Source organism: Cephus cinctus, unplaced genomic scaffold (assembly GCF_000341935.2).
Source record: "Cephus cinctus unplaced genomic scaffold, Ccin1 Ccin1_scaffold0008, whole genome shotgun sequence".
NCBI classification, from domain to species: domain Eukaryota; kingdom Metazoa; phylum Arthropoda; class Insecta; order Hymenoptera; family Cephidae; genus Cephus; species Cephus cinctus.
In genome coordinates this window covers 654,174-667,281 of record NW_014332759.1, presented here as the reverse complement: position 1 = coordinate 667,281, position 13,108 = coordinate 654,174, and the positions used below count along the sequence as shown (strand labels likewise).

Genomic DNA, 13,108 nt, shown 5'->3' with positions numbered 1-13,108 from the left:
CTCACGTGCGCGAGGATCGAGAACCATGAAAAAAGTAATACCCGCTCGATCGCACTGCTGAATCCAAAGGATACTCTCCTTTTCTTTTTTTCATCTCTTTTTCCTCGTCGGATTGAAACCTTTATGCGCGGGAGACCGATTGTCCATCGTCGGGTCTCGATCCGAGCGAAGCCTGTCCTTTTGTGCGGGACCGGTCCTGAAGATTATCGACGTATAAAAGGGCTGCCCAATGAAAGGAAACGGACCCTTTCGATCCTTTGTAAGAGTCCCAACTGTACCAAAAGGGATGCAATATTATTCAAAATCACGAAAATCTCCGATGGAATTTCGTTATTTTCGGCCCCATTCAAACTCCCAGATGCATATCTTATACGAGGGTCCGAAACCCTACTGAATTGAATAGGAGTTCCGCGCGCAAGGGTTTCCTTCGGCCTGTCCAGTAAGCGGTCGTGCATCACCCTTGCACGAAATCCCATACACCTAGACTGAGGAGAACCACCCCTGCGAGTAAATCACATCGCATTAAACTCAATGCTACTCAGCTGCATCCCGTTCGTAGGATTTATCACCGGTTATTTGCTTAATATATTTTGATTTTTCTACTCTTATAATTTTCATTACGAATTGCCATTTTGCGTCAAGTTGATATCGGGTCGGGGTCTGTACCATTATATCAGTATAGATACAGACGAAATGAATTTACGTATAGGTTGTGTATGGGGATATGAAAATTGTCTATAGGATGTTTTAGCCTCATTTTTAGGGGTGGGTGGTACCGGTCTCGATCAGGTGAAAAGGGTCAAGAAGACAAAAGGGTCTGACGCTAGGGGGGCATACACGGTTTCGTTAGCTTAGGTTCTAGGTCGGGTTGGGTTACACGTAGTACCCAGTGAAAGACCCTTGGAACTGGTGTCTACCTTTATCCTCGTATAACCCTGAGATTCAGGTGAAAAGGGTCAAGAAGCGTGACAAAGGACCCCGCGTGCTGGATGAGCAGATATTCTATGGACGCAATCGTAGGGGCTCAGCCTTTCCTTTGGTACTTTCTACACATCGTCCATTTTTATTTCTACCTTTTTTCCCCTCTCTTTCTTACGATACCTAACCACCCTCACGATCCAAATCGAATGAATTGATCGCTTTGAATTTTCCATTGAAAAGGGTGGTTTCTTTACGGCCTCTCCAAGGGTTGCTTTTTCCGGGTCTGGAATCGGCTTTACTTTTTCGGATAGTATAACATAGGGGAAACTGCATCCGATTTTTGAAAATAGGCGAAATAGGTAAAATGGTGGGGGTCCTTACAACACTTTGCGAATTGAGAAAAATACTGTTTTTTCAGCTGCCATAGGGCAGGTGAGGACTGGTAGGTACTTGGATATTTTTTTGGACCTATATGAAGGGTTTTTTAAAAATATTTTCGAAAATTAATTGTTTTTAGTTTTAGTCAAGAATTTTTGGAATTTCGAAATCGACTTCCAGTGTCCGACTGACCCGAAAGCCACTTGTCACTCAATAACGTTAACCCTTTTGGAAGCTTTTGTCGATGGGTTCAACCCTTTCACAGGTGAATCGTACCCGCACAGTTCTTTTTTACCCTTTGTCCTTTGACTTCCGCCAACCCGTTCTCAGGTAAAGAACGGATTTTGGGTTAGCGGATCAAAGGGTTAGGGTCCTTGATTCGTCTGTAGGAATGCGGGACTGTTAGTTTGTTGGGTAACTTCTATGGGGATGACATACGGGTCTTTCCCTATAGGAACATGATACATTTTTTCCACCCACAAGATTCACCACAAAAAAGATGTAGTGGATTTTCAGAGGTATCGAAAAATATGTTAATTAATTTTTTCCGGAAAAAAAAATTTGTAATCGCATTTTCACAGTGAAAAAGAAGCGTTTTCCAATTTTTTTTTTTATTCAGATAACGTCACACGGAATTCAGTCACGTTACTTTAAGCTCATTCGAGAATTGGTATACAGGTTTCAATTGAAATTTTCGGTTTGGATCTTTGCAATGTCTCGTTTCAAGACGTTGCACAATAGTCGAGAGAAGCGAGAAGGTTCGTGCAGGTTCGAGCCTACACGGTTTCGCAACAAGACGTTCTTCCCGAAAGAAAAATCTCAATAGTACTGAAGAAGAGAACAAAAAATGGAAAAAAGAAGATCAATAGCCGATTTTCCAAAAGGACCCAAAGTCGAGCACGTTCAGACTTGTTTTTCGTTACTCGTACTGACTCGAACGAGGCGTACAGGTTCGTACAGGTTCTCGAAGCGTCGTTCAGGTCTCATCTGGACCTGACGAATAATGCAGGAGGTGGAGATCCCAGAATCCTCAACAAAACCCAGTTACGAAAACCTGCCATTGAATTTTCAATGCAACTTACGGCGCTGCACGTGAAATGCGAAATCGAACTTGAACCGAGACGCCTGAGAAACAAGAAGGAAGGTGGCGCATCTACGGTGGCGCGGACTATGGTTAGGTTCGGTACTAACTCTTACTTCAGATGCTGCGGCACGTATCCCTTTTTCAAAGCAAACTTCCACGTGAAGAGAGCAACATTTTTTTCCTCCGTTTTTTTTCCTCCTTCTTTTTCTCAATGAAAGGAGAATGTCATTCTATTGACCGTAGGATGACGAACTGGCAAGAATCGCCGTGTTGAGAAGATGGCGCTGAGCGCAGGATGCAGGATGCACGTCACGATACTGTACCGTGTGTCTTGAATTATAAAGAATACATTATGCATTGTAGCTCGTGGACTGCTTTCCTTCTTTTATCTTTTTTTTTTTTATCGTATACATATTACATTTCTTTTTTTGCCGTAGGTCTTTTTTTTAGGAGGCCATTAAACCCTGTCGGAGACGCACAGATACGTGGCTGTGGAATAATCGTAGAAGTCTGGATTAAAATTTTTTTCTGGCACTGTATTTTATTAATTTTTCGATCTAGTTGACATTTTTTGATGCACGATCAGATGCTTCTTCGGCAGATGCCATTTTATTAGGTACGGGATGAACTGGTAGTTTGTGCCAAATGTTGTGGGTAATGATCTCGAGGATCCGAAGGATCTGCCATTGTGCGCGAGTTATCCGCTAAGGATCTTTAGGTGAAAACCTTGATCAAATTTGACCTGGGTCAACAATTTTGAGATACGGTGAAATAAATTCGATGGCAAACACTCATCTAATGAGGACCTTGCTCGACGTGAGCTAATGTCAAATATTGATCCGGCCAGTGAGTCGAGTGAGTCCCAAAAATGGCAGTTTGAATGTTCCGCGTTTAAAAAAAAGGGATTTTGAATTGCTCAATGCTGGGAAGGGATACGAGACTAGCGACGGTACGGAGCTTTCTGAGTCGAATTTTCAAAAATCTATACGTCCATTATCGTCCTAAGTAAACAGTCACGATCTTTTGTACTGCACGGAGCCCGCAGCTACGTAAACAAACTCCATACAGTTGGGTCCTTTGGGCCCGTGATCGATACGAAATTCATGAGGACTGCTTTACCATACATTTTATACGTCTATAGGAGAACAAGGGACCCCACGAGAAATGCGAAGGGATCCTTCATTCCTTTTGCTACTGGGATTACTGTTATAAATTATACGTTTCCCTTTTCTTGGATCGCGGTGACCGGTAGCTCCGCACCCAGATTTCTATCGCAGGATTAGGCCCACCGCGTCATCGCGGTATCCTGTTCATACGGGTCTTGGCTCGTCCTTCACAGGATTCCCTGACCAGTATTTCGCTCCGGGGTTATTGTGTCAGGCGATCTGAAAAAAAGACGAACGAAAGAAAAAAGAAATTGGGACCCTTTCGTCATTTTTCGATTATGCATTTCGGTAGGTAGGTGGGTGGGGGTGGCAAATTTTGTGCGCTTTCACGTTCACGGTTCATTTATGAAAAGTATTCAATAATTTTACAGATAAATATGGGAATTTTACATTTATTAAAAAAAAAAAAATGGTAAGGCCCAATTTCATTACATCATCTTTTCCTTTGCTCCAATGTGTCTCTTTTGAAAATTGAACATTGCTCAGCATAAAGTCAGCACGGATAGTCTGAAACTCAACGGCCAACTCGTACTTAAGATGTGTCGGGCCCACGAAACGCCCGTTACAGCCTCCCGTTCATTATCCTTTCGGAAGGTCCTTCAAGGACCTTCCGCCTACGCGTGATTCACTAAAAGACGAGTAGCGTGGTATAGTAAGATGCCGCTTTTGTACGTACGTATATAGGTATATATTTCAATGCATAATGACGCGGGGACGTTGAAGGAATTAACAATGCGTTTACCAGTGACCGCGGTCCAGGTCGCTACCGCTATTTTACGTTATTCATTTTTTTTTGGTCGCCCACACTAGTCCCTCCCTTTTCATTTTTTTATGATCACTCTTCTCCACCCTCCTCTACCTTGGCTCTTTCTTCGTCTCCTTCTTCTCATTCCGCTCGAATGGGCCTTTCTCTCGCTTCAGCATTCTTCGGCCGTGGCTTGGGGGCGGGGCGGCAGAAGCAAAGGGCCAAGGTCCGACAGTCAGGATGGGTCAGGACGGGGCCTGACGGGTCCAGGGATAAGGGCTCGCTTGCTCGGCTGGAATTGAACACGTGCAAGGGTGAGTCATAGCCCGGTGAGCCTCAAACCTCCTAAGGGCGAAGAGGAAGAGACAAGTAAAAGGGCCCGGGGAAGAGTGCGAGGCCCTGCCGAGATTACTTGTCGAGATAGGAAGAAGTCCCTTCAGGGTCGCAGCCTTCGGAATTTTTTTTTTTATTTTTTTTTTTTCAAATCATTTTTTATACTTTCCGGAACCTTGTAGTCTTTTTCATTGGAGACCTTAATACAGTGACTTGTCCTGCTGTGGCTATATGTTATATTGAATTCCGTAATTGAGAAATTTATTTTTGAGCATTTTTTCATGGTTTTGAAATTTTATCGGGATTTTTGCAATTTCTGTGCAATAATGTTTTTCAGTCGTACGATAGAGGATTTTAGGAGATTTGAGTAATCATGGATAAATCTATGACGGCTTCTAACCTAATTCCGATTCTTCCACCTTCTAGCTAGGTGTCCCGTTTCCTTTTTTATCCCTTGCTCTCTACTCCGCTCCCTATTTCTTCTCCTTTTTTTTTTGTTTTGGCTCCCCTATGCCCATTAGAACACGTGCATCCAACGCTATAACAAGTGGCCCATCAACGCTATAAAACCCCTTAGCGCTACAAAAAAGAGGCAACTATCGGGGATCCTAGTCACCAGGGAGGGACCCTATTCCGGGGCCCGTTCGGACCCATCCGCGGTACCTACCTACATCGCCACACCTAATGATTCCAAGGGCTTCCTAAAAATTGGTAGCATTTCTTCGTGTTGAGCGAAGTCGAAAAAAAGGCAAAAACCTTCCGTGTCATTATAAGGTGATTTCGAGCCATCCGTGAAAATTGGTATCCCACTGTATCTCTCTGCTCTCTCCTCCTCTCTATCTTTTATGCATTGGATCTCCCTTCTTTAATCTTTCGTCCTCTTTATCTTTTTATTATTTCTCTCCTACTTTTTTTATTTTTATTATATTCCACCTCCTCGCGATCGCTTTCAGAGAACCGAATTACTAGACTCTCTACCGCTGCGTGGACCAAATGTCATTCCCCCACCCTCCCACGTCCCTTTTATGGAAAAGTCAATTTTCTATCTTGATTCTTTTGTAGTGAAGTGAATTTTTCGTTTTCTCTTCAACACTACTATCGATTTCATAGAAATTCCTTTCAGTCGTATGTCCGATTGAAAATTGGTCGAAAATAATTTTTATAATTTATCACTTTTTTTTTTCTAAATTATCCACTTCGATGCAATTGATTTGAATTGCTGATGAAATCGTAAAAAATGGGTATTATTTTAAAAGAATTGTTTTCTCACGTATCTCTCGGGTTTATATTTTTCATAAATCGGGTAATTTCCAATTGATTTCTTTATTTTAAAGAAATGGGATATGTGCCTATTTAGAGTGTTTTCAATTTTTTTTTTTGGCTTTCGAAACGTTATAGTACCACGAAATCCTTTTATTCCCTATAACTAGTAATATTTCGTGACCATTCTTCAACGCAGCTTCCCTAGAAGAACACCCAGTATTTATTGAGCGACCAATTTCATCCGGTGGATCCTAAATTCATTTGGAGGGCGTTTCTTAGTAGATCGCGTCCCAAAATGAATTTCCACGATGCCGCGTCGGTAGCTAAGAAATTTTTCGGGGATAAAATTATGCCCCCGTTATATACCATTTCGAGGGGACTTTTTTTGGTCCATATACTCCTTGGTGCTTCGAGTAAGTTTTGGGTGGGCCATTTCACGGCAGGATGATTCCGGCCACAGGATCCATTTAGTTTACACAAAATTTTCGACGTCACTAATCCCACCACGTATAACGTCCGTACACCGTTTCCTTGGTTTTAGAAATTTCGACTTTTTGTTCTCTTGTCCTTTTTCTTTTTTTTTGTCAGAGATTCCAGCCAATTTCCGCTCTAGCAAGACTCTTTAGTGCTCGACCGGTTCCCTTATAAGCGCCACCAAAATTACGTATTTCTTTTTCTATAACCAGCGGATCCCATTTTAAGTTATTACTGACCAAGATGTACCTTTTTTTTTTTCATAATAACTTCCACTTTTTTTTTCTACTATCAACCGCATTTGGAAATACTCCCGTATTACTTATGTTAGACCCATTCACGTAACAGTACAATTTCTATCGAGTGTCCTTAAGAGAAATTTTTTGCATCGAGTTCCCATTTTTCTTTTTTCATTCGCACAATCTTTCTCATCATTTCCAATGTTCCATGCAAATACATAGCAGTCCTTCGGTACGACTGAAAAATACAATTACCCAGCAGGTACATTGGTAACATATACTTTTACAATTTTTCTCATTAAATCTCCCAACGTTTCTACCGCTTTTATGCTCATGAGAAAGATCCATTCAGTTCCCCTGTATTATTCAGTATTAATAAGATGAATATTTTTAATACATTTTAAATCCTATAGGCAACCATCTTCCTCCGCGCCACATGCACAAGGAACTTCTGATGAGTCTCCACGATTAACTCTAATCGGACAACCTTATAAATGCATCTGGCTTATAGAATTAATACCGAGCTACGCTCAGTGCGCCTTTGTAAAATCGTAAAATCTTTCGGTAGATCCGAGGTGTACAGTCAGGCAAAGAGAAGAAGGATTCATTGAAATCGGATAAAGCGATGCAAATGCGAGTCGATCCAGTTCCTTAACGAGACAGAGAGCCTCGGAGTCTCAGGGCGGTTCGTACGGGATAAAGGATGGCAAAAAAAGAGGGTTATAAATAACGTTTAAGGATACAAAGGTTGGCGGACCTGGCGCAGGAGTGATCTGTCGTCACGGGAATTATCCTGGGCTGCTGCTGGACGCGAGGACGACAAAGAGTGTTTGTCGAATTTTTCAAAGAGAAACGGATGGTACATACAGAGTTCGAAAATCAGCGTATCGGCCGTTCGTTGAAAATTCCCAATGGGGGGACGAGAGGAGGTAGAAAAAATAGCGGTTCGCGACTTCGAGAAAGAAACCAGGCACTCGGGGGACAAAGAGGTATTTCTTACCGCGGGCAGAATGGATATTCGACTTGCGACGTAAATTTGGCGTGACGATTTTTCTCTTTGAATTTCGCGGCTCTCTCTTACGAAGTGGGTATCCTAAATGGGTACGATAGTGACTCGGGGACACTTTTCGCTTCTTCCTGGTAACAATGTGATGGCCTTTTTCAAAATGGATATATATCACGGTCAGGACTTAGCAGCCGTGGAAAATCTTTTTCGACTTTTCAATACACGTGAATTTCGTGGAACGAATCGCCGCGGAAATCGCGCGGTTGCTGCGTGGAGAATTATTTCGATCTAGAACGGAATCCCGCGAAATTACGAATTTTACGATGCCACTCTAATGCGAACTCGAGGACTTCTTGTGCGATTCGCGTCGCCATTCAAGAAGGATGACAAAATCTAGACGTTGAACATTTTTTGACCACCAATGAACGCTTGGCTTTTATAAAATTTTGAAAATTTTATAAAGCTTTTTTTGACCCTCTGATTTTATGCCTAAATCAAAATTCACTTGTTTCTGTAAATATCATTATTTTCAGTGTACTCTTGGCACGATGACTTATAATGGTTATATAAACCCAACTACGGTTTTCAAAAAAAAATTGTATAATTTACTCGTTATCCAAAATTTTTTTTTACAACAAAGTAGGCTGTTAGATCCTCATAGGCCCAAAAAATAAAATCGTAAATAAGTAATCTCACCTCGTCCTCCTTTGTATAGAAATATTGATGTTTTTTTTTTCCCCAAAAAACGGTCTTTCTTAACGAAATTCTTCGCCTAAGTAGGTACCATACATGTATACGTCTTTATGCAGGTAGACAAGCAACCAGTCCTTTTATCGACGTGCACTCGGCTCGTTAAATATATTTAGCGAGGCGTGAAACGCGTCGCGTCCCAAAATATTTCGGAAAAGCGGATCGCGCAAATTTTTGAGACTGATCTTGTGTCGGGCCGAGACGATCATCGTTTACGAGGTCTTCGGCCATAATCGTGCCCGATCTAAATCCGCGAAGGATCCACGTGAATGGAATTGTAATGGTGACCGGATCGTCTTCAGGGCGTTAAAACGTCACGGTTCGCTGATTTTTTTCCAAATTTTTGTTTGCACCCAAAAGTCCCAGAGTAATAGAATGGCTCAACCTTAACCAAACTCTAAGGCTAGCTGACCTACAAACGTGCAACGGATTAGGATTAGGACCACCATCACATTTTGCCGAACAGTGGATGCTGTTTTCGGATGACAAAGAGAACTTAGATGCACCTTCGTTTTATGCGTGTACAATGCAAAAAGTTCAATAATATTCAATTCAATAGTTCAATTTTATTTATGCAATATACATCTAAGTCGGATATTTTTGTAAATATCTTCTTACACAGAAAGTTTTTTCATTCATGACCTGGCTTTTTGGAAATTATTTATTATCAGTTTTTTTGGCGATTTTTTTTTTGGTCCAGTCACACTCTTGATTACTCGGGTATGTTAGTTGAAAGTACGGATGCAGATGAAGATTGGCTGACCTGCGGAATTTGCAAATTAAAGTGTTTCCGGCTGTTTTTTTTCTTTTTTTTTTTAACTATGTCGAAATCGCAACCGAAAGTGCAATAATTCCGTTGAATGGAAAAAAGGGCCTCTCCTTTTTTTTTTTCGAAAAAACGGGAACACCTGCCTCCACTCGTCCAACTAGTTAGCTTCGGTTGTGTTTAGGCCCTATTGGTATCCTGTGATCTTTTTGGGTCCTGCAGTCCCATCTCCGCCCACAAGTCCCGTGAAGATCCTGTTGGTAGGGTTCATATGAAAATGTGGGTGTAGGAATAGTCAGGATCCCAATACCCAATTTACGGTTCCTCTATCGGTCCTGGTCCCTTTTGTTCCGTAACGGGAACTCGGAAAGGTTCCGCACCAATTTGACGCTTTTCAAAAGGGGATCTTTGCAACCGGAAGTCGAATTCCAGTGGCCTTTGATGATTGCCGATAAGGTCGGATTCTCCAAACAGGTTCCAGCTTCCTATAGATCGGAAGTAATAATTATCCCTATTGCGTAAGCCAATTACCCACATCGTCAAAATTCTTTAAAAAATTCTGTAATAATTTCAAAATTCTCAATTAACTCGATACGACTAATTTCCCTCTTTTTTGCTTTTAAATTATCGTCACGCATTCTTTGAAAAAATTAAAAACAGTTCTTCTATCAAATTTAATTGGTGTATTTAATTACGTCGACGTTTTAAAAATTCATCTAGCTATTTTTAACTAATTCTGCTTTTGCTCTTTATCAAAACTAATGGTAAGTGCATCTTACTCCCACGTTTGTCCATCGAAACACTCAACCCTTCGTTGTGCTCGAAGAAAAATAAATTCCGACGCTCAGCCCCGAGATAAAACATTAAGACATGTTTATCTCAACCGACTAAACAGCCTTAAGTTTGATCCTATCGGGTGTCTCAATCCTCAAAAAGTCTCGTGTACATTAGCCAGTCACACATAAGACGGGTGCCAGTTTTCTCATCTAAGAACCTTTTTCACGCTCCCAAATCCTCGGGTCTGTCGTAACTGGAAGGCGTCATGGCCATACAACGTCTCACTATATATCCAAATAATTGGGGCCCTCGAGAGTCCCCCGAGCACAGTTATAAGGCCCCATCTTAGATCCTCTACCTCTTTTCCGACTCAGTTGCGTCTTTTGAGCGTCTTCGCTCAAGTGCAACAGCCTTCGCTGCCACCGCGTAATCCTGCTCGTATGGCTCTGGATTATTTTAAGAAAGACTTTAACGCCTGAAGATTTTTCAAAAAAAAAACGGGAGACCAAAAATAATGCCTTGAATAAAATCAGCAGAGAATGGGCCCTCGAGTGCGTGTACTGTCTGACGCTTGAGGTATTTTGAAAAGTTTTTCAAAAAAAAAAAACCTTAATTCTCTACCTAATCTCCCGTCCTCTACGAGTTTTTCATATTCACTCGGCAATTTCAAAAAGTGACATTTTCCTTTGTCCTCGCCAAGAAATTAGACGATCGCTCCCGCCTCTTTCATTGTCCGTACGAAAAGTGACACTGTCAGTCCCCGCCTGATCTAACCTCCACGATTAGGGGCTTCAGGTAGCCGAAATTACAAGCCCTGAAGTAATGGCTTCTGTCCTATAAATGGATAGTTTCTTTCTCTAGTTTATTTCTACTCTCGTCTAATTTCTATTCCTTTAACAACCCGGCCCACCCCTCCGCCGAGAGATGGGACGATTAGGGGCGGCTTTTCAATCGAAAGGGTTCTCTAGTACATTATCCGAGACTTGCCTCAAGATCTCTCAAATCTTTCTTACCGGGCTCCTATCATATGTTAAATCTATGTCAAGGGGCATCAGACCCCTTTAAAATGCTCAAAGGAAGACTGAGACGCGTCGTACCCTCCGTATCATTGCCATTATACTTTATGTAAATCTTTATTGTCGTTTTACATTTTTATTCAAAAATTATTGCCATATTGATCTCGTGCTCGAGAGTTTCCATTATCCAGGTAAAAATGTCCTGAGCTCTGAACGTTGTCAGGAACGTAAGAAATTGAGGCCCATAAATATCTACCCGGTGTCATCTTCATTCCGAACTGGTTCGCACCTTAGTTACCCAGCATCCCAAGTAATACGTAACAAACTGATCTTGACTGTGGGTCAAAGAGAGTGTGTACCAGCCCCAATAAGGTCTACCACCAATGGACAAACATTGGTCGCTCAAACAAAACTAGTACGGTCCCCAAACAAGGGTAGCTGTTGGTATACGAATATATTCACGGTACGAGATTTTTTCTTAAGGGCTGCCAAACTATTTTGAAATAATGTATAAGATCCGGTAAGGACGCCCGAAGTATTGTTCAAATGAAAAGGCGGGACATTCAAATGGGTAAGTGTTATACCAGGAACGGAAGAGGCAGTTGTAGAAGAGACATCAGGAGGTCGCATTCGGTGCTACGAGAAGACATCATTCTGCGACGCAGCATCCTCGCTGGGTACAATAGCGTAATTTCGAATAGGGCCCAAAAAGATGTCGCGTCGTCAGCGCGAAGGACAATGCCGATTGTTGTTAAATATTTTTGTCACCGGGGACATCTTTGTGAGAGTGGCCACGTCGTGGTCCCTTTCAGGCCTTTTTTTTGGGTCCGCGATGCCACCCTCAGTCTTGAACTCATCCTGTATCCCGGAGTCCCGTATTGTCCTGTGGGAGACGTCCAGGAGCGCCGTGCTTCCTAAAGGATCTTGGTTGACGTTTTTGACTTCGAGGGGCCTTACGCGCTCGTCTTTTTTTTTCCTTTTTCTTTTTCTTGCCCTCTTTATGTTCTCTTACGCGTTCGGGTCCTCCTCGTGCATGTGTCTCGTTGAATCCATCCTCTGTTCTGGTCCTTCCATGGGGCCCGCGTTTCTGGGGCCTTTTATTTTGTACGCGACCCGTGTGCATCGTAGCGCTAGTTCTCCTATCGTTTGTAACTCAATGGGACTCCTACGGGGGCGAGAACTTGTATGGGGAAAGTACGTTTAGTAGGCCCATTTGTGAGGATCACCATGGGAATAGATCTTCGAGTTTCATACGTCGATTCCAATAATGCCGATCGGCTGGGTGTATTGGTAGTCCATGGTGGTTGGTTACCATGGCGTGAAGTTTCCATTGACACCTCATGGATTTATACGTGGTTCCGTATGCTGTGCGTGAATGGGACTGAATTGGATGCATTTTGATTTTTACTAAATAACGTGTAGTTCAATGGTGTCCGAGACATTTTTTTAATTAACATTATTTTAATTCTTTAGTGGGTACAGTTCCGAGCGATACGACAGATATAGTAAGGATATGACGAATTGGGCCTTATTCGCTCTATTTTTTACTATTTTTTACTTGGCGCAAAAAACTTGAGTGCAATCAATTCGTTTGACTCATCCTAACGAGCAATGATCGATGAACATGTATACGAAAGTAGGTCTGACCTAACTATAAGACCCCTTCGGAATTGGCATGATTGACAAAAGGGTCCTTGGGATTTTAAATTTGACTACGCCCGCTTATGCCCCTTGGCTTCTAGTAACACCCCCCGTAGCATCCCCATAACACAGCCATAACACCCTAGTCCCACCCCAAAACAGAGTAGGCCTCGATCTTTGGGTAACCATAATAACGCGCCTGGGCCCACAATGGGGCCCTCGGGCGCTCTGTTGGGCCAGCAGCTCAATGGATTTTCCGCGGGCCCGCGCAAACACAACCAAACACAGCCCCTCCCTTCCCCATGGCCGTGAAAAGTGGAAATCAACCCCTATACCAGGACTATACCCCGTAGGTTTCCGAAGAACGAAGAAACGCACCGAAATAGGGCCCATCGGATTTTACCGAACCCCATGCTTTGTGCCATTTTCTTGATGGGCCTTACAACGGGCCTCCTTTATACACCTCAGTCGTACTCCTGACAACTATTTCACTCGCGAACATGTGTAAGGCTACAAATCCATTTAACTGCTTTCCGGAGCGGGGGGGGG

General features: G+C 42.6%; 1 protein-coding gene across 7 annotated transcripts in view; it reads left to right on the top strand.

Moving 5' to 3' along the window:
• Positions 1-13,108, top strand: part of LOC107273442 (tubulin polyglutamylase TTLL4) — a 100,963-nt gene that overhangs the window by 36,913 nt on the left and 50,942 nt on the right. The gene's annotated exons all lie outside the window — the stretch shown is intronic.